Raw genomic sequence first — 27,693 nt, 5'->3', positions numbered from 1 at the left:
TTGTGCATAAGTCCAGAGCCCCCATCACTTACAGAAATCTTACAGTTAGTTCTCTGGACTGCAGTACCATAGATCAGAAGCTGGGCCAGCCAACTGCCTGCTTTCTTACGCCAGTATGAAGGGCATAGCCCGGTGAGTCACTTTGCCCTCCACCCTACTTCATCCCCAATTTATCTTCTGTTCTCATGGACCAATGACAACAAAAGAAGGCAGAAGAGAATGAGGTGAGACAAAGTTATGCAAAAGTATATAACCTGACAGCACCTCATCTGCCATCCCTTTTCCCTGAAAAGTAAACTACTTTTTACCTAACCCAGTGAAAAACGTTTCGCTAAATGTTCACCCTTGTGAACTTAGAAGAATTTTCTCCTTTCCCACTCCACTGGCTTCCCTTTTAAACCCTCATTTCTTCCTCTGTAGTGAGACGGAAATCATTATCAGATTATGCCACATTCCTAAATGTGCCCGAGCCCCTGCCCTCTGGAAGATTACATCCAGTAATTCACACAAACTAAGCAGGGCTTAGAGAGTAAAGTCCTGGGAAAATATTAATTACTAACTTCTCTAAGATGCTGCCAGCCAGAAAATAAAGGCTTCAAGTGTTTTTAAAGCCTGTTGATGTGTATAAGAAAGTGGGTTTATGACATTGCTCCAAAAAAGCAAGCAAGTGTGTGTGAAGATCTAATACATTTACTAAGAATTAAAAAGTCTAGAAGAATATACAATAAACTCAGCTGTGGTTATACTAAGGGGTAGGCCAGAAGATGGGCTGCAATGGTCAATTTTTTTTCCATATACATCTTTTATGGCTTGAATATATGACAATGGGTATTACTGTTGTCATTGATTTTAATTTTAAAAGTTAAAATATGGAAAAGAACAGTGACCAATCTTTCCAAACCAAAGATTAGAATACATGGTCTGCCAAAGCATTTTCGTCCCTCATCTAAATAAGAGGCAGTTAAGGAAATGTAATTTAATCATTGGAATGTTGAAGTTTTCAGGTTTCAATAGTTTTCTTTTAAATGGCAGACGGCATATCCAAAAGAAGATTATCTAAGATATCTAGCAGGTTTACCAGCATTAGATACTGAGTAAACGGAATAAGTCTGTAAGTTGGTTACAATATGTCTTTCCTCCTCTTGGATAGGAGGCCATGGTAAGTGATGCCACGAGCATCTTTCCAGCTAGCTACTAGGCCACCATGCTCATGAGGAATTTGACTCAAGTCAATGAACGGTTTCTATATTCACTTTTTGCAAAAGGAGAGACAAATAAATGAAAGAAACAAAAAACATCAGAGTTCCTAAGGACAATAATTTGGGGTTGAAGCTCTTTTTATTTTTTTTTAATTTATTTTTTAAATTTATTTTTATTTTTTAATGCTGTTTATTTTTTTTTCGTACTATGTATTCATAATTTTTTAAAACATTTTATTTTTTTATTTTCCCCCTCCCTTCTGGTAGAAGCTCTCTTTAAAAGAATCATAAAAATTAAAGTTGCCTACTCATTTGGGGAAAAAATTAATTTTCATTCCTATCTCAAATCACACTTAGAATTGTTTCATACAGATGAATTATTTTATAATGCAAAATGAAACCATCACACTACAGCAAAAAAAAAAAATGTAGGTAGAACTTCTATGTAATCTTGTGGTTGGAAATACTGATATAAATTAATTCATTCTCCAAACATTATATGCTAAGCAGCAGAGAACTGGCTGTGAACAACACAGGCACAGCTCCTAACACTATGGAGCCACAGGCCAGAATGGAATATAGAAAAAATAAAGTCAAAAATAATTGCATCTTGATACGTGCTCAGAGGGGTAAAAAACAGGATTATGAGACAGGAAATATTGAGAGGAATGACTGGTGTTGGACAGGACAGCACTCTGAGGTAAAACTTAAGCTTAAGCCTGAAAGATGATGACCATGATAACTGCTAACCTCTGACTGGGCACTTCTGAGAAAAGGGTGGTTTTCTAAGAGCTTTGCATGAACCAATCCACTTAATCCTCTTAACAATTCTTAGATGGGTACTATTATGATGTTACAGGTGAGGAAGAGGTGAGTAACTTGCCCAAGGACACAGAGCTAGTGAATGGGGAAGCCAAGTGAACCCAAGCAGCCTGCTCCACAGAGCTCTCTCCGGAAACTGTCTCTCTGCATAAGGAGTCAGACAGAAGGAAGGTATGTAAGCACATGTGCGTGCACACGTACACACATGTTCCAAGCAAAGGAATGGCACCTGGGGGCAGGAAAGAGGATGGCATGTTCCTTGAATGAAAAGGAGGCCAGTGGGGCTGGAACATAGTGTTCTAGAGTGAGTGACAGAGGTGTGGCTGGAAAGCAGGCAAAGCCCAATCATGCCTGCCCTTGTAGGCCATAGTACGGAGAATGCCATGCTGGCTCAGGCGGGGATGTGGCAAAATGTGATGACACTTGAGAGAGATCACGCTACTATGTAAAGAACAGATGTAGGAGGATTAACGGCAAGGCATTCCTGCTTCCTAGTTAGTCTACGTGGAAGCCAAGGGGAAAAGATTTGACCTCTAGACCTAAGTATCTGGACCTGCACCTCCTCAGTCCATCACTGCCATGAAGCATCAAGTATGGATTTACAAACAGCCTGGAGTCCACACTCTGCTCTGCCACTGACCATTTCCATGACCTTTAGTGAGTGGGTCACTTAACTCCTCTGAGTCAATTTCCTCCTCTATAAAAGGAGGTTAACAATAGCTGCTCCACCTCCCTCACAGCTATGTTGTGAGGATCCAGTGAGATGTCTGTGAAAGTGCTCTGGGAGCGTATAAGGCACTTTAACATTCTAGTTATTCCTGTTATTACTGTTTCCTTATTACCCTTTACAGAATCAACTGAGAAAGGATGGTTACTGGTGACCTTCAGGTTGGTCACTGTGTTAACACTAAGGATACTATAATGTCAGCACTTCAGTTTCTACTGCGGATTACAAATTTGGTAATAATCATATTGCATTCAAAACAATTATACCTTTTGGCTTTTTAATTATATGAGCAAGGACTTCTGGAAGATAATCATAGTAGCTACCAATTAATGAGCATGTACTAAGAATCATGAACTGTTCTAAAGTACTATACATCAACTGTCATCTAGCACCACTACAGGAGAAGTTTTTATTATTACCATTTTATTGATGGGGAAACTGATTTGAACCCAGGCCTCTAGCTCTAGAATCCATGTTTTTACCTGTTGTCCTGCAATTCCTTTAGTGACAAACTGAGGATTAGAGCAAAGAGAGAGAAACCAATCAGAAGGCCACACTCTGAATTATTAGAGGCAAGAATATGGACCTCAGCAAGGATACCTGGAATCTTAACGAAAGGCAAACAAGAGTATTTGAATTGCTAACCAGTGTTGCTGAGGGCTTAGGGTCATCAGACACTTAGATATACTTCTATGAGAATATAAACTACTACAACCTTTTGAAAAGGCAATTAGCAGAATGTATCAAGACTCGAATGATAAATTCCCACATTCCCCAATTAACTCAACAATGCCGCTTGCAGTAGTTTGTCCTGGGGAAATAATGGATGTGCACAAAAGACAACCATTGCAATGTTGTTTCTAAAAGTGAATACAGAAAAACAAATGTCCAAGAAAAGGAGATGGGATAGGGAAACCACTGCATACTCATATAAGTGAACACTCTTCAGTCATTTTACATAATGCTACAGGACGTGAGGCGATCTGTCTGCGACATCTCGTCACTCCATTGATCGCCAGGGCTGATTCAGCTGATCTGGCTGGCTAAGCGGGTGTCCCCTTCCTCTCTCACCGCTCCATGTGTGGCCCTCCCGAAGCTGCGCGCTCGGCTGAAGAGGACGACCTTCCCTGATAGAGAAGAGGATCGTTTGTCGGTCAAGGTAGCTGTGCTCCCCTGCTTGCTAGAACCTCCAAACAAGCTCTCATAAAATGATGCTATAGCAAAAAAGGAACAAGTATTTTGTTAAGGAAAAGATGTGTGTAAAAAATCCTATTGGTATAGGCTTTGGTATCTGGCTACTTCAAGTTCTGAGTGGGTTTACAAGTCTCTGAACCTCAATTTTCTTATTTTTAAATGGAGTTAAGAAAAGCACCAACCTCACAGGGTTGAGAGACTTAATAAATTAACTTATGTAAAATGTTTGGTACAGATCCTGGCCCAAAGCAAGCATGTGATGTTACTTATTTGCAAAAATCTAGCAAATTAACACACACAACACACATATCACTACAAGTATTTGTAACACAAATATTATAAATAATACGGCAAAATTTTAACACTGATTATCTCTGGAAGTAGAATAACAGATTTTTCTTCTTTTAAATTCTCTGTGTTTTCTAAATTTTCTTTACTTGGATAAAGCCAGCAATATATTAAAATTTAAGTATCTCCATTATTTTTTTCAGGTAGCCTTAATAACATTTCTCTCAATCAATTGATTTTCTTAGTATAATCCACTCTATGCATATTGTGCTTATGGAAATGGGAGTACTTTATTTATTTAATCTGAAGAGTAATACATTTTCCTCTTTATTCTTCTGAGTCAAGCAGCATGCTCATATTTCATCCTATAAATGTCTTTTCTGCATCCTTATACATTTGCAGATTAGGAGCACTCTGAAGGATTACTGAAGCATAAAAGGTAGGGGAAAAGAATGGATTAGTGTCTCTAAAAAGCAAAGTGAAAGGAGACAAAGATGACAATGTCATGATTGGTAATATGGAAAAAGTATACCTTACCTCAATTATGTAAGGCCAGAAATTACTGCAATAAATATTTCAACTCCATGGACAATTTCCTAGTGCGGTCAAAAGATGGAAGCAAGCCAATAGTTCAGCAGTCCGTCCAGTACAGTGACAATCATTCTGAAAGAAAAAAAAAAAGTCTCATTGAGGGAAACGTGATGGAGTAATACTCCTTTTCTAGGCTTGAGACCTACAAGAGAGGGAAATCAATTATAAGAAGCAGCTATGCATTTTAGGAATCAAGTAGAGTTACGTCATTTTTCTGCTGGGGTGGGGGGGCAGGGCCCCAAAAAAGAGAACCTCGAATATCATGGATTTGACTCTCTTTTGCTTTACGTAAAAGCCAGTCACTTGCTGTTGGGGTATCTCACCATCACGTCTAAGAAAAGGGCTGGTTCCTCGCAGCCTTTCACCTTCATTTCCATTACTATTTTTCATGTATTGGTCAATATGTACATCAGTCAGCTCATAAATACCATCTATCATTATATTTTGATATGTCATTTCAGTCAGACCACTCCATAAGAAACAAATGGCCTTTCTATTTAAAATTAGCCCCACTGAGGATTTTCTCTGTAAATAGAAGTTTCTTGAGATTAAAATAGTGCGATTATTTTTAAGTCATCCTTCTCTATCATCCTTCGTTCCAAGATCATTTAGTCCATCACCACTTTCCCTTGAATGCTCTACTGTTCTCTACCTCATCTTTTCCACTCCAGTTGACTGGTATTACCAAATTCCTTGGCACCCCCACCTGTTTACAACAGCAGACTCTAACCTGGCTTCTCTCTGCAGATCACTACCTATCCACTTTCTCTTGCAGAGGAACCACTTTCATCCTATTACATGTATAACCCTGAACAGGTCCCCTATTTCCTGGGTCTCAATTTTCTTGACTGTAAAATGAAGAACTGGTTTCAATGTTCTCTAACCTTGTTGTGTTTTTAAGTCTGATGCCCCTGGACTTGAATCTTAGTCCAGGAACTCTGTAGAACTTAGACAAATTATATTTCCTCAAAGCTCCATGTATTATGCATAAAATAGGAATATAATCATCTACCCTTAAGGTTGAGAACAAGAACTATGAGATCTTGTGCCTGACATATAGCAGGTACTCAACAAATAGTCACTCTCACCCCACCTTACAGGATATCTTCTACTCTGAAGTTCTCTGTTCTTCTAATTTCCAAATCTAGCATTCTCTTATATCCTTATCCATGGTAGTAATAAATTTCTCTTCTAGCAAACATAAACCCCTCTACGGACTTTCAGGTTCTTCCATAATCTAGACCCACTTTATCAAATCTTCCTCCAATTTCCAACAAATACCTTCTGCCCTAATCAGATAAGTCTGATTATGTTCCAAAGAACACAAACACCTGCTTTTGAATCGACACATCATCGCTCAGGCAAGATACAGTTTTTCTTTTCCCCTCTGTCAAGGCCCAGCTCAAGTCCATGGCCCTGGCAAAGACCACCTTCCAGACAAGGTGTCTTAATGGAATTTCCCATTGTTTTGTGTTTACTGAGCTTAGTTGTCCAGCTGGAAAGAGGCTATTTGACTATTGTACATTAATTTTTCACTTCAGCATGGACCACATTAGCGTTTTTATGAACCCAGTATTTTTTGGCTTTGCAAATGTTGTTTGTTTTCTTTTGAAATTTATAAATATGTGCCTTGAGGTAAGATTCTTTTATTAACTTCACCATTTTCTTTTGTGTGGAGAAGCTCACACAGGAGTCTATTCCGCCATCAAGAGCAGACCATTCATAGACAATCTGGAGTCTCTTCATGGAGCCAGGAGATGAGCTCTAAATATGTCTAATGTCTGCAGATTTAGTGTCAAAGTAAATATGTTCTATTTCAAAAAAACAGTTTTGACCAAACTCCTAGCAACAACAGGAATGACTCACAGTGGGGAAAGACTGTTTGCGAGATGGTCATGTCAGAAATAGATGGTTGAAGCCCCAAGACTAAACGAGAATTCTAAGGAGAATAAATAGAAGACACAGTGAAGGAAGAAGGGAGACGAAGGAAGAATAGATGAAGGAGACACAGAGGGTGGTTACGGAGAATAACCACGACAGCAGAGAAGTACATCAGCCCAAAGAAAAGTGAGCGAAGCCAGATGCTGTGGACAGGGACTAAACAGACGTCACTGGATTAAATACTAGTAAAGAGATCACTGGTGACCTCTGAGGGCAATTTTCAACAGGGATGATAATGGATGAAGATTGCAGAGGACTGAGGAGAAACTGGGAGGGCAAACTGAGACAAGCAGAGACTCCTCTCAAGAACTGTCCTTAGCACGTCGAAAAGGTTTGTGCCGGTCATTTTCTACCTTGACACTTACTTGACTTAACAGCCCAATAAAAACACCTCACCTCACTCTAATTCCTTGGCTTCTCACCTCTCCATATGCAGAGACAGAGGCTCAACCAAAAATAACTGACTGAAAATCTTTCCAGCCTCTCCCCACCAGCACCCTTGTGTGCCTGGTTTCAGTTTTCCGAGAAACCTTAAACAATTATTTAACAGCTATATGCTATCAAGTCCGAACATTTAAATGTTTTCCTGCTTTAGGTAAAGGATAGTTATTTCCATAACAGAGAAAAAGAAAACAGACACTAAAGTGTATCAGAGCAACGGAGCACAAGTCCGGATTTAGGTCAAACACCATATTATTACCTTTGGATAATCTACATCATTTATACTGAATTGTCAAAAAGATAACTGGAAACATTTTCTTTCCTTCAAAGTAGCGCTTGTTTTTAACTGAAAGTTTAGAAAAACCAAATACGATTAAGAAAAAATTAAAATGGTATCAGCATTTTAAAGATCTCCTTCCACTTTCATATGTATGCCTGACACACTTATAAACACAACACGCAAATATGTAAGCTTATATAATTTTATTAAAAGTTAATTGCACGGCATTAGGTATAACCTGCTTGTCCCATTAACTCTGACAGAAGTACTGTGTCACTTCATAGTCCTCTATACCTTTATTTTTAATGACTGTAAAAAAATCCCTTTTAATAAATCCCTTTGAAGCCCTTAAGTCACCTACAACTTTTGATTAGGTAGATAAGAGTGAGATGACTATCCTCAAACAGACCATTAAGTATTTGCTAGTGATAAAGACATGGGTCAAATGTATGGAAAATAGATGGACACGACACTGTTGGTAACTTGCCCTACAGAATGCTGGACCCACTCCACGCTCCAGGGGTGCACGAGTGGTATGTGAGGGGTAGGTACACGACTCCACATTCCTGCTAAAGCTGTGTAGTATTATTTTATAAATTACCCTATTTTATAGATTTAAAAAGTTCATTTCCACTAGCACATCTCTGAGACTGAACCTTTTTTTTACTTTTTTGCACATCTTATGTGTGTCCTTTATTTTTCTGCTAGAATGTTCATGTTATTCGTTTGTAGTGCTTCTTTGTCCACCAGGGATATCATTAACTTGGTACCCTAATAATGGAGAGAAGATGGTAGATTAATTAAAAATTTGGCTATAAGGAACGAAACCCACTCAAGCCTAGCAGAGTCAGAGGGGACCCTTGTCGTGAGGATACAGAGGTACTTTTATATGAGGATACTACATATGAACTTTGTCCTAGGTGTTGCAAACAGCTGTCTCTCTAAAGTGGAAATACAACTACTTTACCGGTCTATTCTGAGGATTAAAGAAAACGAAGGTAAAGTCATAAGCAGCTGTAATCATTGTTAAAACAAAAATTACTGTTACTAAGTACTTACTAGGGTGCCTTATTCTTTCAATGCTTACAAAGAGCCCATTTAGGCAAGTGTTATCATTCCTCTTTTACAGATAAAACGTAATAGGCATTCACAATTAGTAAAATTAAAGTTAGATTTTCATTTTACAAATAAGCTTTGTATTGATCCTAAAAAAAACTTGGTTACAGAATTATTCCCAGCTGTGTCTTTAGTAACATTTCTTTCTGCACAGTCACCCCAGCGACTACGCTGATCGCTCTGCCAACAGAAAACCGGGTTACCAGCGTCTGCACCATTCATTCTTTTAAATTCCCCATTAGTAAACTCTCTTCTGCTCCCTCTGTGACGTGTCTTTACTATGAAGTGCCATTTTGGTAACAAGATAAATATTTCTGTTTAGGAGCCGAGGCCACTAAAAACTTAATCCCATGACAGATACTTGACTTTCTAACACTCCAAATACCCTTAAAGGTTCTTCGGCTGCTTACATGTTAGTGACATCTGTGGTAACACTAGACACCTGAATCTATGCTTTTGTAAGGGTGAAGCAGCACTGCTCTGGATAAATATTTTATGTACAGCTTGTACTGAAATTCCAAGACAGCATTTTAAAAATAAATGTTGTGTGCAAACTTTATCACCTCCTATGGGGCTCCCCTTGATTTAATGCTAAATATATCCCCCCCCCAAACTGTTTTAATTTTTTAATGCATTAGCTATGCCGTGGGCAAGGCGGCATCATCTGAAATAATGGCAAAGGAAGGTAGCTGATCATTTAACTCGATTGCACTCACAATTAGTCTAGTCACTGAGAAGTCTGAAGGCAAAAGTGCTCAGTGTAACAGAGCCAGGAAGATGAGTTTCTTCGCAGGAATATTAAAAGAACTAAACTACCTATCACCAAAAAAGTGAAAAGGAAACCTCTTTCCATAATTTTATGAATTCACTGAAGATTTATAGAAAATGCTTTGGAATTTAAAGGCCACTCTTCTGAAATAAACTGGCTTTAGAAACAGCCAAACAACAACAACAAATACTTCCATTCCCCTTGTCAGTCTGGGGTAAGTACAGCCACCCACAAATCAGCAGCCACAAGGAAGAGCAGGTGATACCTTGAAGTGGGGATCTGACCACGCCACTGCTGCTTGATGACACCAGAGAAGGCAGAGCCTACCACAGTGCCTGGCTGCAGCAGCCACTTGGGTAGACAGTTTTGTCAATGTTTTTCTCTCTGAACTTCCCTCATTCCTGTGGGTAGAGAACTCTGTCTTCCCTGCTTCTGGGAGGCTGTGGTCAGGCTTCCTTAAGGAGAACAGGGTTTGAGAAGAGGGCAAAATCCCCTAGACCCTCGGACGTGCAGGAGCCCCATGAAAACGGCCAGATGTTGAGATTGGTTTTCTAGCTGTGTCAAATGGAGCCCAGAAGCAGTAGGGACCACTGTGAACAGATGACCCAGGGGACCTTCCTGACCTCATGACATGTAGTAAGAACCTAGAACCTTGGCACAACCCTGGGAGGACGGTACAAGAAAGAGACCCAAGATTAACTGAGGTTAACTTTACTGCTACTGCAGCAGGGTAGAAGCTTAGAGTCAAAACTAGATTGATTTAGAAAAATGCACTATTTCTTGCACCCCTGAGTTCATGGACTAAGATTCATTCCCAATTCAAATTAACAACCAAGTAAGCAAATGAACCAATGAAGGAAGGGTTAATATCTAGTAACCTATATAGTTTTCGGACAATATTAGTTCAACTTCATTGGCTTCCATCAGTGAATCGGGATGTTATTGAGAAGAAAGCTTTAACAGCAGAGATCCATGAGGCTTTCCCATTATGCAGGCATCTCACCAAGAACTTCCAGCCTTGCTTGACACCACTGCTGTTTAAAGGGTCTGAGCTAACAGAGATAGGAGTCACTGAAGACATCAGCTGCTGATAGCCACAAGACCTTAGAGGGTAGAGTCACCCTAGGAAATTCATCATAATCCATGACCTTGATTCACAGTCTGGCCCAAGGTTTTTCAGGTCCAATATCTAGATTTTCTTTGAGCCAAAGATGATTCACCTCCCAGGATGTAGTCAATGAATAAACCCACAGTGACACGTTAATGGCATGTGTGGGGGTAATGTTTTTGTCTCCTCTATGTGAACTATTCCCTTCTTTGGACTTTTCTGATCCAGCCATGGGGTCAGAGGTGGGTCTCCCTTACAGCTTCCCACTGCACATACTGCTCACCCAGCCATGGCTCGCTGGACCAAGTGAAGACCTCACACCCAAGATGGGCAAGATGTTTCTCTCCTACGGCTTTGGAATGGGGACTGAGGCGCTGCCCACCAGGCTCCACATGCAGGTGGACCTGTGCCGTGGGCCTGTGAACAGCATTGCAGAGAGAGTTGCTATGCAGAAAGCTGAGGAGGAAGCTGGGTGCACTAGAGACAACACAGAGAGTCCTTCGACTTCCTTCTGCTTTCCCACTTTCGATTCGAGTTTGTCTCTAAGGACCCTGGATTCTTTTGGAGTACTTAAGTATCCTGATAAAACCTCCCTCAAGTTGGTTTTGTTCCTTGCAGCCAAAGATTCCCAACTAAATACCATTCTTTCCCAGTTACCGTGCTATCAAGCTAATAATGGGGTGTGCTGGACGAGCACTGATTCAGACCAGAGGGAAGCAGACCCAGGTGAAATAGGGGAGGGAACATGGTACAGTCCAGGTCCTCAATTGGGCACACTTCATTTTGGTGTGCTTCCCTGACCAAATTTTACATCGCTGAACCCTATTTTTCTAGGCTTGCATGCTGAATACCTTAGGCGACATTTTATTTATGTTGACTTTTTTGTATAATATATGTATATAATATATGTGTATGCATGCGTGTGTATACATACATATATATATATTTACATATGTCTAAACCTATATGTAGTCAATTTCCCCTCTTGTCTTGAGCTGTGGGCATTTTATTAAATCAAGATATAATAGTAAAACTCCAAGAGTTATGAGAATGCTCTGCTCTCGGCACTTCCCCTTGGAAAGGCTTGTCATCTTAAAATGGAATTTTTGGCATAGTTTGGGTCTACATTTCAAATAAAAGGTAACTATTTTAAAGAGGTGGGAGATAACAGTTGTCTAGAGTACTATCAGTTTTCTGACAGATAATTTGTAGGGTTTGAAATAATTTCTTCCTTTAACAGCCAAGTACAATTTCTTGAAATGGAAAAGAACAGTCCAACTTGGCAATAGGTATTTTCAATTGTCACACTTGATTTTTCCCTAAAAGCATACATCGATGTTATAACAATGTACAGCTGTTTACAAAGCCATACAATTTTTTTCTTTAAATCAACAATAAGATATACTCTTAAAACTATAGTACAGTGTTAGGGGAGAAATTAAATAGATACATTAAAAATTTTTAATTTTTTATAGAGACTCAAGAACAAGGCTTTTCAGCTTTAGAATAAATCAATAGGAAATGAAATATCTAACTGACTGCTATTAAAGCATACAGCTAATAGTTATAATTTTTACCCTCCTTGCTTTTTTTAATGATCAGATAAAAAAGTTACTTCCTTTCCAATGGGTTTACCATGTGGTAAACCTTTACCCTTTAAGCCATAAGCCGGGGATAGAAAGTTCTATACTCTCCAGTGTTTCTCGTTTTTCAGCTCTCTGTGGAGGAAGTGACCACATCTGTGGGTGACCTGGGACGAGGTGGCAGGAGGCCCCTGGCTCTACTCTAAGTGAGAGAGAATGACTTTCGAGCAGGTAATGATCAACACTTGTCTGTCAGGTGCGTTGGAACATGCCACATGAAGTTCAGTGTGCTCTTATTTCCAAAGTTTAAATGAGAAACATCTTTACTTTCCCAGAAAATTATAAAAGGTACTGTTAAAAAACCAAAAACCAAAAACCTACTCCTCATAATCTAAGGCCAGTGGTTCTCAAATGTTAGCATAAATTGCAGTTACCTTGGGGGCTCAGCAAAGCACAGACTGTTGGTTGGCCCCCCGCCTAAGAGTTTCTGATCCAGTGGGTCTGGGATATGGCCTGAGAATGTACTTCTAACATGTTCCCAGTTGCTGCTGCTCCTGATCCAGGGACCATATTTTGAGAACCGCTGGCTTAAATAAACAGAGAAGTGAGTTTGAAAGGTGGGCATAAACTCTTTATGAGAGGATATAATCTTTGTGTTAGTAGTATGAATATTTATTCAACGGTTGTTTACCTAGCACCTTACCTTACGTACTGGAAATGTAATGCTTTACAAGAAAAACAAATCCCTCCTTCCACCCCCCAAATGCTTGAAATAAAATTACTGTTCCAGAAAGCAGCACCAAAGCAGGAAACTTCCTAGCTCTCAAACACAAACTACACACCCCATGAGCCAATGCACAGCTCCCAAAATGAAACGGAGTATCAATTCCAAGGGATTATCAAAGAATCAAAGCAAATGGCTGAGACTGCTGTTGGGACTGAGATTACAGGTAGAAAATGAGAAGTACCCGTGAGGCACAAGGATTTACTATGGTACAGATATGATTGGGGCGAGGATCGAATACAATGAACCTTGTGGAAAAACAGACACAGGTGCCTTGTACAGCGGAAGCGACTCAAATTTAGTTCCTCTCCTATTTCCTTACCTATGTTCTCTCTGCATCTTGAAAAGTGGGGTTCCTCAGGGCTCCAAGGAGGCTGCCCCTCTGCTTCCTACTTTAGGTGACCACCTCAGCAACACAGAGCATTTAAACTACATAAACGATGTGGGAAGATTGTATAAGCCAGTGGTTCTCAAACTTTAGAGTGCATCACGAGTACATGGAGGGCTTTTTAAAAACACAAACTGTTGGACTCCTGAATTTAATTCAGTAGGTCTTGATAGAATCTAAATATTTAAATTTCTAACAAACTTTCAGAGGATGTGAATGATGCTGGTCTAGGCATCATTTGCTAAGCTTACCCTTTGCTATTAACTAGAACACGACCTTCTCTAACTAATTTATTATAGAAAACAGAAGTCTCTTATGTAAAGGATGAAGAATGTGGCTTTTGTCATCAACCATGTGATTTACATCAGGCAAGTACTATACTAACTTTATCTGTGCTTTAACTGCCCATTTGTAAACTCAGAATACCTATCTTCATAATATTATAAATCTGATTAAAGGTTATTACCATGTAATTTTAAAGATGCTACCAACTATCGGCTGCTGCCTTGTCTTTTAGAATATTGTTGACTGCTTTAGTAGAAATAATTCATAACATTTAAGTACCAGAGAACACTTATTCACCAGGCAAGTTGGGAGAAACCTTTATCTTAAAAAAAAAAAAGATAAAGCCTACCAAATGTTAGCCTTCTCAAAACTGAGAATAATCTGAGATATAATACTTCAATCAAGTTCCATCCACCGTGTGTATAAAGACAGAGCAAATACACATAGTTTTCAATTTAAAATATAAATACACTCCAAATAAGCAGCGATACTTTCAATAAATGACAAAATATAAAAGCTTCTTCTCTGCTGAGAACAGGATGGCACAGGTGCTCATTTCAGTGTTAACAATCATAAATGTCACACTTCATTCCAGGGAAGGAAGAATGGGAACTGAGGCTTGTTTCCTCAGAGTGGCCCTGTCAACTGGGTCAAGCTGTAAAGTATGCCCAAGGAAATGTTCTCTCAAACCTCATTAATTATCAGAGCCTGGCACCCTGCCCAATCACCATCCTACTGTTCCTCAGCCTTGATAGAATGTTACAGGCAAAGAACTCCTGTCACCTTTCCCAAGAAAAGAGGTAACTTATTTGAGGTGGGCCCTTCACAGAACTGCAGCCCAAGGGCCAAGGCGAGATGATGCTAGCGATGAATCAGTGGCTCCTACTTCTGTAGGACGACTCCTTCCACTACCAAGACAATGCAGGTTACTGTGGCAAACATCCGGGACACACACAGCAGAGGTGGATGGGCACAGCCCCATTAATCCTCCTTCCCGACCCCTCCAAGCAACTCCTAGCTTTCTCCTCAGAGGTTCTAACTGAAGCTAGCTAGCTTCAATTACAAAAACACGAAATGCATTGTTCATCTATAGTTAACCCAGTGTGATATTAAACAGTCCCAAAATGTGTATGTTTCTCCATTACTTTGTATTATAGGAAGACTGACCTTTCTCCAGCAATCATTCTTACCACAAGGAGGTAATTCCTGTCTTTTCACTCAGTATTTTTAAAGCAAACATCAACCAATCTGGGGGTAGGGAATGGGTAGGGAGAGTCGGTAAGTTAGAGAACACTGTCAATCATTTTTAATATACTCTTTAAAATAAGAACAAAACAATGCCTTTGACTTCTGCAATCCCTACTATTCTCACCACCTTTCACCTTTCTTTTCTCACTAGTAATAACATGTTATTTCTGGATTTTTTTAAAAAGGGTCTTGATTTTTTTTTTTTTTTATTAGATAAATTTAGAGACTGGTAAGGCAGCAATTTTAATTTATTGATCTAGGCTTTCCACATTTACAAATTATCTTTTATTCTCTGACTATAACGACTGCCCTTTGGACATGGCATTAACTCATTAGGACATAAAGGAAGCACTTAACCAATTACTGCGGCAGCCTATTAGCATCATGAATTCTTTGAGTCAGGCACTCTTCCACCCTGCCACTAATTAAAATTTATGCCAGTTCAATTTTTTTTTTCTCAAAACATGCTGAAAGGAAAAGATAACTGCCTGTTAAACCTAATATTTGCTGTATTAGGACTTACATTGCAGCGACATTTGACAAGATGACAAAGGATCAAAAAGCAAGTTCTAGAGAGACCTGCCACTTCATACAACCTCACCACATTCTAGACCAACAAGAAACCCTATTTCAGAAATTTTCTAACAGAAAGACAGAAAGACAGGAAGATGGTTTTGCGAGAAACAACTACTCTTAGCTTATTAGTTAAAACACACTGATTCAAAAAGGCACTGGTATATCAAAAATTCTTGCCTGATATATGTCCTTTAAAAATGCATACTTATTTTTCTAAAATACTATTTATTGCAAATACAAGCTAGAGACATATAAATAGAGGGAAAGTTTTGACTTTCCAGTCCCAATTGTTTTAAAGAGAAATATCTGACAAAAGAAAAACGACATTTCCTCCCAGCGATCTCCTATGTAGAGCAGCAGACACATATGTTCCTAAGTCGTTCTGTACCTGCACCACCAAAGTAAACTGGCAGGTATACCTCTTGGTGAATTTAAGACTTGATTTTATGAGATGTGAAGTTAAAGAACAAAAAACTACTTATTTAAGCATTTTACTATAAACTCATATTTCTATCTCCTTGAATAATCTGTGTACCGCCTTTTAAACAAAACTGTCTTTGATTTTTTCTGATAAATTAAGAAACATCTCACTCTAAATGTCTAAATTTCTCAGCTGAGATTCTATGCTCCAATTGCATTTCAGCATTCATTCAAAAGGAGTAGAAGTGCCTAAATCTCTAGCTATAAATTTACATAATATTTATAGGGGCCTGGTGGCCTATCCTGGTCATTGTTTTCTTACTAAAAATGTGTTCTCTCTTAAAAATATTTTTTTTTAATTTAAAAGTGTAACATGGCTATTTCCATGGCTATTAAAAATAAAAAAAGCAACCTATTTTGTTCAACAACATGTGATCTGTTACTAAATCTTTATAAGCAATGCATTCCTGAGTAAGGCTTTTTATATTATTACATTTTCCCAGTGTAGGTGTTCAGACTTTTCATTTAAGAAAGGTGCCAACATTAGAACAAATACACTAACATGTGTTGCCAAAGGTACACTATGTAATTCCTGCATTGCCAAAACCTCTAGCAATTGTCAACAATCCCTCTGCTGAAGGTTTCCTCTGGCTTTGGTGTGTACATAGCTGTATCAAGTATCACTGTTTGCCTGGTAACAATGCCCTTTCTTGTGGAGAAGACACATGATACCACCTTGTCACACAAAACACCCCACAGAGGAGCTGGTCCAGGATGGGGCATTGCAGCTGGGTGGAGGAGCCCCAGAACCACCCCTCCTCCACTGCAAGGGCTCATCTACAGGGGGACCGGCACTCACGCACTGCCCCAAGGGTGGACATTGGTCCCATTTTATAAGGAAATCGAATAGGCAAAATGCATCAAGGGCCTTTAAAGTGGTTACAATTTTAAAAATAAATGTAATTTTTGACCCTATAATTTTACTTCTAATAATACACACTAAGAAAATTATGTTTAAAAATAAAACAACCTATAGATTTGATACAAATACATTCACTTCCCAACTGTTAGAAACTTAAATTATTATTCAGATGTTAAATATATTTATAAAGTTTATTATAAAAGATGAGGAAATAGTTATAACATTAAGTAAAAACTGGGTATTGTAGTTGAAGAGTTTATATAAAAATATATAAATGATTGAAATACATCAACATTTTAATAGTATTTGTCCTTGGTTTAAAATTGTCTTAGGAGACTGATTTTTAAAACTTCCGAAGCTTAAATGTGGTGAGAATGAATAAGATAATGTGTTAAAGAGTTTACCACCATACCTGACATAGAGTTCGTTAAGAGAAATGTAGACTATAATCACATGGGATTACCTTCTACTTCACGCCTGACTGGTCTGTGACAAATCACAACTTGCGACCTTTGTTTTCCTCTCTGTCAAGTGGGAATAATCATAGTTATTCTTCATACCCAGGAGCATGAAGATTAAATGAATACAAAATGTTGAATTTAGGCATTCAATATATGTTAGTTCTCTCTCTTTCTCTCTTTAGAAGACTATAAATTTTGTTCATGTGGGACAGTTTTGAATCAACTTAAAAAATTAAGTCTAAATTCAATACCACGTGGCCACTTAATGTTACAGAACTACAGGAACTGACTCAAATGAGAAGGTCTGACTCTGAAAAGCTCATGAATTGCTGCAGGTGGCCAGCAGGCTTTAAAATGGGCCAATACCGCACTGAAGTTTTACAAAGGGACTTAGGAGTGTACTTTTCAAAAGAAAACATTTCCATAAATGCATAAGCAGATTGCATTCTCAAATATGGGCTCCATTTACACGGCAGTTCCAAAGTATGAGGTGCTGCAGAAATTTTCCTTGTTGGCTCCACTCTATGCAGAAGAGACTTAAAAGAAATGTCTTGTGTTCTGCACAAGAACTCTTTAAAACTCTGTCTGCACTAGACTGAAGGGGAGAAAACATGACACCACTTCTTCCTATTGCAAGAACTATAGGTTAAGTCTTAAAGATGGAACTGTTACCATTTTCTCCCCAGTAGTAGCTAGACAGGAAAGGTGGATGGGTGTGTGGGTAAGTTCTTCATCGGAATAAATGGTCTCCAGCTCCCTGTTTTTTTTTTTAATTACAAAAACTTTAATATGCCTAGTGCTCTTTAAAAGGATATAGGTATGGATTTGCAAAGGAAAAACAAAAGAAGTCAGACTTTTATGTTTTTTTTCTATACCCATAGACACATTTATGTAAGGCAAGGCCAGTCAAGATTTCCGCCTCACCAATCCTCTTCTCCATGAAGCTTTCCCACCCTGAGCAGCCATGTTTGTGCCAAGGGACTTTGTCTCCCACTTGTCCCAGCCACCTGTGGGGACCAGAGTGACTTTCCAAGAGAAGCCAAAAACAATGCTGTTTATCAAAGAGATTCACATTAGATGAGCTGGTATAAGGTGAACCAGATGAATGAGATTCTGCATCTCAAGAATTTGAATTAAACGTAAAGAATGCTCAACATGAGGGTGTTAGGAGGTGGGGGGGGGGGACCGCGAAAAATCAGAACTGGGTGCAAACCCAGATAATGAGGAGGACAAAAGTAGGAATGAGCAGAAACGAGTATAGATTGTGTCTTTTTAGACACTAGCCATCACAGTTATATATACATTTTAAAACACTGCTTTTCATCTTACTTCCACATTGCTATGATGTGTGCTTTATATTATCAATATAAAACAGTCTGAGCATGTGTCCTCAATAAAGACATGTACATGTATATAATTTATAAATGTACCTATTTTGAGAACACTGCTCAAACTTTTCTATAAATGGAAGCATCTAATCAAAAAAGTTTAAAGACTGCTACTTTGACATAGAAAGCGCACATTGTATTATGCTCTAAGAGACAGAGGTGGGAAGTTAGAATGCCAAGAAATGAGTAAAACATAGACCTGTCCTCTTGAAGCTCAGAGACCATAACATATTATAGATAAGAAAAAATAACCTGTGATTTTTATCAGATCGCCAACAAATATTTATTTAGCACTTATGAGTACCCTGCCCTAGTGTAGGTATTTTACATCACTTTCTAATGACACAGCCCTTAAAGATCAAACAAGCTACCAGGGCTGAATTAAATTTGCTGAGTCAGTGGTCCCTAAACATTTCTAGACGACAGACTACTTTGTGATTCTGATTAAAAAGAATAATAAAAAAACATGTAACCTCTCCCTAGCAAAGTACATATAAACACGCAATTCTGGATTAATTTCACTGACATTTCTTATCGAAAACCCTAAGGACAAGACACTGATGGTTCTACTGATGGTTCTACCTCCTATTTGAAAAAAACAGAAACATATATATAAATATATATGTATATATATATAACCATGTAATACTAAAATGAAAGACTGTTTCAACAATGAAAGCACTTATGAGGTTTATTCATAGGCTTATCTTTTCAATATCATATTATTAGTGGCAATGAGAGAAGTCCCATCAGAAATAAAACAGCACATTTATTCTCAAATACAATGCATGGATCTGACAAATGGAATATTACTCCAGTTACACAATGGCTATTTAGAGTTCTCAGTTAATAGAACGTTCACAGTTGAAGACCAAATACAATGCACAATGAACAGAAATACAAAGTTGCCATACTAGGGAAGGGGATAACAGAATTAGCTTCCTGGCAACAGAGACTTTAGTGAGGGCAGAAATAAGAGAAACAAAATCATTTTTTATGAATAGTCAGTAAATAATAATAAAGTCTGACAAAATATTTCATCAGTTTTCTTTAAGTGGTTTGACACAACAGAGCTTTAGAATACAGGATTGGTTCATCTTTTCTCAAACAATCAAAGAAAGCACTTGATGTAATCCCTCTTCCACGTAATAGAAATCACCTGGACATGTAGGATCTGGCTATCAGAGCGATTTGAGGATCAAAGGATCTCAGTTTCCCCATTTGTAAGATATGATTAACAGTATTTTTTCCACAAAGATGAGAAGCACACATTTTCAAGAGGGGAAAAATGTTGTTTTATGCCAGTTCGGCCTATAATCCAAATATTTTCTTGCATTCATTTAACAAGTATTTAGTGAGTTGCAACTATGAGCCAAACATTAAGACAAAAATCAAGAGAAATCAGACCCAATTTCTTCCTTGAAACTTACTAGTTCCTTCATCCATTAGAAAGAGGTAAAAAAAAAAAAAAAAGAAAAAGAAAAAAAAAGATATGACTGAAAGTTCCACTAGCTGAGTGTGACAGCTAATATTTGTGTAGTGTTTTGCAGATTATAAAGTACTGTCCTACATATGATCACATGTAATCCTCACGAAAATTCTTTCAGAAGTACTGATAATCTATCATTATTCATCTCATTTTACAGGTTAAGAAACTAAGGCTTGAGAGTCATGCGGCTTACTCCAGCGGCAAAGCTGGAATCTAGAACCCTGACGATATCAAAACGCCACCTCATCTCTCTAGAGTTGGGCTCTGGGTTATGAGGATAAAACATGTGCGAAATAATTCTGAGCTCTCTCTTAGGAACATGATTCAGAGCTCCTTTTCCCTGTTCGCACCCTCCCCAAAAGCAAAGGTTACCCAGCTCTAGTAGAAAATGCACTTTACTTAGATTGGAAAAGCCAGACTTATGTAAATTATATAATGGTGAATTTGCCAGTCGTTACCTGCCATGGGGGTCCCAGGGCTGAATGACCCCTTTGCTATTTCTTTCACACATGCAACCTAACAGGACTGAGTTGCAGCCTGAGATATGCCTCTCTTCACTGGTTGACTTCTACAATGTTTTTTGATTGCAGAAATCTTTTGCGTTATTTTCCTTACAGACTCTTAACAATTAGTTTACTACAACAGTATGACTGACAGGCTAAGACTGAAACATACTACATCTAGATAAAATAATCACTTGGCCCTATGGAAAAATGTTCTTGACATGCTTGAAGGGATTTTAGATAACTATCTAATATATAACCCACTGCCAAAATCCCTTGTACAATATCTGACTGGGTTAATGCAACTTCTTTAATATACCCAGTTCTACTGGTAAGACAGTTAGGCAATAAACATCAAAAGCCTTTAAAAAGTAAAAAAAAAAAAAATTAATAAGTACTAACTGTGACCTAGCCATGCCACTCTGACAATTGTCCTAAGAAATTAACTTGACAAGTACACAGATATGAAGGTATTTCCAAGATGTTTATCATAGCGCTGTTGTTTATGATATTGAGAAATTGGGAACAACCAAAACAACTATCAGCAGGGATGGTTTTAATAAAATAAGTAAGGGTGCACTCATAAACTGGAATGCTATGCAGCCATAGATATGATCATATAAAGCCATAAATATTGACATGAAATAATGCACGTTATATTTGGTGAAAAAAGCAATTACTAAATAGTACATATGATCCCTATTTTCTGTGTGTATACACAGGAAAAAAATCTTTAAATAATTTACATTGAAAAGAAGGTTCTTTTATCTGAAAATTCCAATTGTGCCCCCTGAAGCTGAGAAATGTTTGCTCTCCTTTCCACCCAAAGGCTTTCCGACCACTCCCAGTAGGGCACAGTTTCTAGTCCATTTGCCTCCCCAGTTTGCCCTCTTAAAATGTAGAGCTCAGAACTGAAAGCAAGCTCTCAGAGGCAGCCTGTCCAAGGCAGAAAACAACGGGGTGATTATCTCCTTTGTCCTGAATTCTGTGACAGTAATGCTGCCGGGGATGCCAGCCATGTCAGACGGTTGGCTAAAACTTTAAGTCTTTTTAATACAAGCAGATGTTGACCCAGGTCTCCCCATTCCACAAATGCAACATTTTTTTCCTGTCCTAGGAAGCAGGAAGTTGCCTTCAGGAGAGTTTAATTGTTCATTTGCTCATATGGATCACCTTCAGCTTTTTGAAGTCTTTTTCTACCCTAATTTCTAATGTCCATTGGTTAGCTTTCCTCCCATCATGCAGACACAAATTTGATCTACCATTCTTTATCAAAGACAATTTTCTTAGACTAGCCATTTTTGGAAGGGCTCCTCAAAACATTTTACGATAATTTTAAATATTTTTATGTTAAAACAAAGATGTTAAAATAAAATATAAAGTGGATTCATCTTTGTGCAAAAGCGTGAGACTTTCAAAGACATTTAGCTCCAGCTTATGCTTCCCAAGTCCCCCTTCGCCCCTGCCCACAACCAGCCCCTGCATCTTCCACTCCTCCACACAATACAAAAAAAAAGTATAAACCTTCCTTTTCTTCAATGGAAAAATGAGAATAGCATTGGCAAGGCGGTAAATTGCACAAAATCAAATCGTTATCAATCTGCAACACATCTATGTATCTTATTAGAATCAAGTCCATATTTTTCCATTTTATCTATGAAAAGATTGTAAAAAACTGAACCAAACACCTGTTATTTTCTGATATCCCCAACAATATTACTCAAACTCATTCTTCAATAAGTAACTGATTTTAAAAAGTAATGAAGCGAGTTTAAGAAAGGCTTGTCCTTGGGAAACCCATGCTGACTTCTTAAAATCACTGCCTCTGTCCTAGGTAATCACAAATAATCCCTTCTTCCCTCTATTTATTCCATCTCCAGATTATTTCACACTATTTAGAAGACACTGAACTATATTTATGAGAGACAAAACAATGAGGAAGATGGAAGCTTATCCTCTAGGAAACAGAGAGATGATACACATTCAGGTAACTTCAACACAAGGTTAAAATGTTTTAAGTTTTAGAAACAGGGAAGCACTGACCTGCAGGAGGGAACAGTCTTATCAGGTTGGACCACAGTATGTGTGATGACAGTAATGAAGGTAAAAACAGGGCACATAGTAGGTAGATAGCCACAAACATAAAGATTCCAATTTTGCCAAGGAATCACTTCAAAGCTTTCTGGGGTAGACTTGGAAAAATCCATCATTTTCTATTTCAGAAAATTGAAATGTTTTCAATTTCTGAGGAACGACTGCCTGTATTTTCAATCTTTTTGGCCTTTCTCCTGTCCCCCAAGATTGTCAACAGAAGCCTACAAATTAGGAAATACTATGCCCTTATATATGCATATATATTTTTACACCTATAGCACCCGGTCTTTCTAGGTGGTCTCCCATCCAAGTACTAACCACGCCCGACCCTGCTTAGCTTCCAAGATCAGATGGACTTGGTCGTGTTCAGGGTGGCATGGCCACAGACTAGGCCCTTATACTTTTGACAGCATTTTTAAGTTTACAAAGCATTTTCAAATGAATTACCTCTGGTAAGACTTTTTAAGAACCCTAAAATATGATGAAATTGGGCCTGGACACTCCAACTCAATTCAAATACTTACATTTTCAGTCACCTCCCTTAACCTAGGCATCCACCCACTTTTACATACATTTGTTTTGCCCTTTTCAATTAAAAATCATCATCTATGAGTTTTCTAAGCTTAGAAAAAATTAGAGAAATCACACGATGATAGTGTTGACTGTTTAATTAAAAACTTCAGTGCACAGAAAAATGAACTGGGTGGCCACTGCAAAAATATTTGCAAGAAACTCTAAATGGCTACTACTTATGACTTTTAGAGAGCTTAGAATAAATCTACAAGATCCTAAGTACAGGCTAGATAACTTACAAGAAGCTGATAGATGTTGGGAAAAAACATTCAATGCCAATGGGTTAGTTACCCAAAAAGGCTTCTTAAAAATACAGTAGTAGATCCTCATTATTCATGGATTCTGTATTTGTGAATTGGCCTACTCACTAAAATTCACCTGTAACTCCAAAATCAAATGATCATTCATGGACATGTGCAGAGTGGTGAAATATTTGATTCACTCTACACACGTGTTCCTAGCTGAAGTCATACAGGGCAACACTGTCTTCTTGTTTCGGCTCTCATACTATAAAACGGGTATCTTTTTGGTTTGCATTTTTGTGCTTTTTGTTGGTAATTTTGTTGTTTAAAATGGCCCCTAGCATAGAGCGGAAGTGCAGAGAAAACACCTGTTAGATAAGCTTCATTCAGGTGGGAGACATAGAGCTGTAGGCACTGAGCTAGGTGTTAATGAATCAACAATACATATTAAACAAGACGTCTTTAAATAAAAACACACATAAAGAAGGCTATGTATTTGATCGGTTGGCTAAAATATTACGACCAGAAGCTCACAGGAACCTAAGCTTGTTTTGCTCTTTTTATCCACAGGAGCAATGGTTCAACCATTCACTAATGCAATGCTCATGCCACCTTAGGGAACATAAATTACCTACCGTAATGAGAATTTGATTGTGTAACAAACAATGCGGGGGGAGGAAAGTTTCCTCTCAATTGTTGTATATTCCCTATATTTCCTACAATGAGCATTTTTGCTATCTTTGGGTCTCCTATTATATTACACAACAACTCACAACAACTCCGAGTCCCATATCTATCCTTTCCGGTTATTCTCCTCCTTGAGGCCCTTTAAAACTTTCCCTCTGGCCTTTTTCAAAGGCGTTGGCCCATTCTAGACTGTGGCCTTCGCTGCCTCCTCTCCCAGAGCCTAACTGATCTCTGCACATTGGTTCTCTAACAGACATTCTTATCATCTTTTGCACAGATTCCTTTACAAAACAGCGCTCTCCGTTTCTAAGTGGCCTCAGTGACTTCTTGGGCTGTCTTCCCCTGTTCTTCCTCATCCAAGGATTTATGTTACTTTCATGAATAGTCATATATAGCAGAATGTGTGGCCACTGGATCACACCCACATTTTTGCCTAATTGTTTGAAACTCATTTTTCAGTAGCCACTTGCCCAAAATTTCCTACCTTCAACTTTAGGATAACAAGAACATTTTTCTCCATTGACATTTGAAGAGCCTTTAGAAATACCTGGCAGGGCCTTGAAACTCCATATTCATTTTTCCTTTCATTTTCTTAACCTTTTATTATGGAAAACTTCAAATACATACCAAAGTGGAGAGAATTCTATAATGAATCCAACGTACCCATCACTGAGCTTCAACAATTATCAATATTTGCCAGTCTTTTTCATGTATTCTCCTTCCCTTTCTTGTTTTACTTTTGCTGAAATATTTTAAAGCAAAACCAAGAGGATCTCTTTTTCACCCATAAGAATGTCAATGTGCATTTATTAACAATAACTTCTTTTCATTGTTGAGAACTCAGGCTAAATCGAAATTTTTCTAATTGTCTCAAAAGTGTCTTTTGCAGATGGTTGTTCAAATAAGAATTCAAAAAAGGTCCCACGCTGCCTGTCATTAGCTGAGACCATATTTGACGCTACAGCAGTCTGGAACAAGAGAGGAGCTCATTCAACTAAAAGAATTAAATTGGAAGCCTAGACCTCAAAGGCGGGAAAATAAACAAAATGCAGAAAACTCATGTAAACAAGACACCAGCTAAAGAGAAAGCACCAAAGGAGTTAAGAACTTAATTTTATCAGGAGAATAATTAGATAATTGATTAAATTATATTAATGGAACAGGGCATTAGATTTAAAAATCCCATTTTGGATTAGTGGAACATTAGGGGGAAAAAAAAAACAGCTATTAAAAAGGAAAACCTTATTGTCACTCTAATTTCCCAAATCTTAGTTTCACAAGCGCCTTTTTACACTGTGGCATTCTTGCAATTATGCTATATGTTTAAAACGCTCTAGGGTATAAATTTATATTTTATTTCATCACAGAGACCAAAATTAAATAAGCCTAAAATGTATAAGGGACCTGACACTGGGGCAACCAACTATTGCTTATTTCCTGGATTTTTATCCAGATCGCTCAACATATTCAAAATCCTTACTTTATTTTACTTGAAGAAAGAAAATGAATATGGCCATGCAATTTATCAGGATGATAGCTAACATTACAGATTACTTACTAAGCCAGGCATGCTACAACCACATAAGGTAGATAATACCTATTTATTTTACAGAAGTGGAAACTGAGACTTCATGGTTCAATGATATTGTTAGGGTTATATCTAGTAATTGGCAACACCAGGACTCTAAAAGCTAGCTGGCTAACTCCAGAGCCTAAGATTCAACTCACACTCAATCAAAGGAGAGGACAACTAAGAAACCAGGGTTCCCAAATGCTTCATTGGGAATCACTAAACTTACATTAAACTTCTCTCTCTGCAGCACATACATACATACATACATGGGAACTTTTTATGTAAGCAATACATATTCATTAATTTAAAAATAAAAGAAAATTAGACAAGGTAAGCTTAATGATAAATTCTAATGTCTCAAGATTTTTTTGAGGTTCATTGTTAGAAGTGACTCCAAAATTCCCTTTCTCCTTAAAATAAGATTTACTAAAATTCTCAGTTACAACTTTTTGTTTCTTCCCCCAAACTAAATCAAAACAAACTCTAAAGAAAGAATTCCAACTTAGTCCTCTATCAATTTTGCAGTAAGATTTTAGAGTAGTATGATTAAAAAGTCATTGTCTTTTGAATGTAGCTCTGAAAAAGTTTAATGATTAAATGACTAGTGATGTTTTCTACAAGTTAATGTTATTAAAATATCATGAAGGTTAAAAATAGTGTTTTGTTTTTTTTTAAATAGAAAGGCTTTTTTAGAATTTTTATCACCACTAAAGGGTAATTTTAGCATTTCAAAGGAATTTTTTTCCTAATTGTATTTTGAGAGAGATATTTTCAAAAATGTTTATGCACACTGGGAACCTACAGATCTTGTTAAGTCAAATATCTCATATTCCAGTACAAGTCTGGACACATCAAATCTGAAAGTATTTCTTGAGGCTAACTAAACTACCCTATGTGACTTGATCTCCAGCCAAGTAAAAATCTTAAACTTTTAGGCTATTGCAGCTAAGTCTTAGTCACTGTAAGGAGAGGAGGAAACACATCAAAGCTTTTGGCACTGCAACATCCCAGAGCAGGACATTTTTCTCCATAATACACACATTAGAATTAATATTATGCCCAATTGGTTTCTGAATCCTCATTTATGTTTACTCGTTTGACTCACTTAATTTAGCAGTATGGGCAACTGTCATATACCTAGCAGAGTGGAGGAATTTAATCACTGTAGAGTTAACAAGCGTATATCTGGGATGTCTCCATCATGTGCCATGATGCACACGGTGTGCGGGGGAGCAGTTGAGGCAGGTGAGGTAACCCCACTGTTTTCCCAATAGTGGGGATGGCTCCGTGGAGTCACTGTACCACTCTAACCCTGGCAGATATTCTGCTTTGTGGATGTGGTCTGAAACTGGGAAATGGCTTTCTCAGGGACTAGTGAGTATCCTATCTAATTTCATTACACTTATCACTTTCCCTATATTAGTGCTTTTCAAAGTCTGGTCCCCAGACCAGCAGCAGCAGCATCACCTGGGAACTTGTCAAAAATGTAAATTCTCAGACAAATCCCAGACCTCCTGTATCAGCAAGTCTGGTGGTGACGCCCTGCCTAGCAATCTATATTTTCATAACGCCCTCAGGAGATTTGGGTGAACACTACAATTTGAGAACCATGGCTATAAATAATATTTTTTAAGTGATCATTCATTGAGATTGCCATTACATTTGAGTTTAATTTGCATTAAACCCACTAAGTGCCCTTCATTAATCTTCTAATATTCCTACGAAAGTAAATTCAAATAGAAGGAAGCTTTGAATTTACCAAAAATTCAGGGTGAATTGACTAATGTGAAAGTTAGCAATTAGCGTCTCTTTTTCTCATTCCTCATACATAGTCTCTAGAACAAAACCCTTACAGTAGTTTATAAGAAAATATTTCATTATATTGCTCAAATATACTCACTCTCTTATGTTACGCTAGTTCTCAGCATTTGAAGTGACGGTCGACAACTGCCTAAAACAAACTCGACCTCGAAAGCAGCACTGCACGGGACTGAGGAGCAA

General features: G+C 38.0%; 1 protein-coding gene and 1 pseudogene across 2 annotated transcripts in view; both read right to left on the bottom strand.

Moving 5' to 3' along the window:
- Positions 1-27,693, bottom strand: part of KANK1 (KN motif and ankyrin repeat domains 1) — a 176,713-nt gene that overhangs the window by 110,168 nt on the left and 38,852 nt on the right. For both annotated transcript variants that reach the window (XM_016135562.2, XM_016135561.2), the window contains one exon: positions 4,768-4,893. The gene's annotated coding sequence lies outside the window, so the exon portion shown is untranslated. The remainder of the gene's footprint in view (positions 1-4,767; positions 4,894-27,693) is intronic.
- LOC118601531 lies at positions 22,887-23,005 on the bottom strand (annotated as a pseudogene).

Source organism: Rousettus aegyptiacus, unplaced genomic scaffold, assembly GCF_014176215.1.
Source record: "Rousettus aegyptiacus isolate mRouAeg1 unplaced genomic scaffold, mRouAeg1.p scaffold_m13_p_3, whole genome shotgun sequence".
NCBI classification, from domain to species: domain Eukaryota; kingdom Metazoa; phylum Chordata; class Mammalia; order Chiroptera; family Pteropodidae; genus Rousettus; species Rousettus aegyptiacus.
This window is presented reverse-complemented; position numbering and strand designations above follow the sequence as displayed.